The sequence below is a fragment of the Elephantulus edwardii genome, unplaced genomic scaffold, assembly GCF_000299155.1.
Source record: "Elephantulus edwardii isolate Elephantulus edwardi_28Jun2011 unplaced genomic scaffold, EleEdw1.0 scaffold00319, whole genome shotgun sequence".
NCBI classification, from domain to species: Eukaryota; Metazoa; Chordata; class Mammalia; order Macroscelidea; family Macroscelididae; genus Elephantulus; species Elephantulus edwardii.
The window spans coordinates 226,879-227,553 of NW_006400069.1; positions in this window are offsets into that span (position 1 = coordinate 226,879).

Here is a 675-nt window from a genome sequence, read left to right on the forward strand (position 1 = left end):
CTCTTAAAAAATGTATTTGCTATGAATAAGTCATTGATTGTGCAAAATTCGATCATTCTCTCTCCAGCTCCATTTCTGTCACCGAGTCCATGTCTTCCATATAGCTTTTCTTCCATAGCTGTTCAAATTGCTCTTAATCAACATATTTTTTCTGGATTGCTTTCTTTGAGGTATTAGCTCTCTTAATGACTTCCATTGTTTATTTTACCATTTGTATCATCTTTTGTAGATCTTCAAATAACTCCACATCAACATATTCCTTCTGGTTATCTGTCTCTGAGGTAGTCATTGGGTCTTCTGTTTTAAGAGAAGCATTACTTTTTTTTTTCATGATGGCAGAGGCAGACTGCTGCTTTCTTGACATTATGTGTTTTTTCTCAGTAAATGTTAGGGTGTTTTTAACTATAGTGACCCAGTGTATGGCAGTATTTTCTAAAGCACCTGTATATTTGTGTTCTCTTCTTACAGTGTTTCCCTTAAAGACCAGGATGGCAAGTCAGGAAGCCTGTTGTTCCTTCCAGAAATGATTTCTCTGCCTGGCTCAAGTTGTCTTGGTCTTTTCCGCTCAAGCTTTCAGAGTCCTATGAGATGCAGCTAAAGAGCAGTGTTATACCCAAAGTGACTGAGGTATTTGTGCTCCAGACTCTGAACAATGGGGCAGCAGCTGGGAAGTGA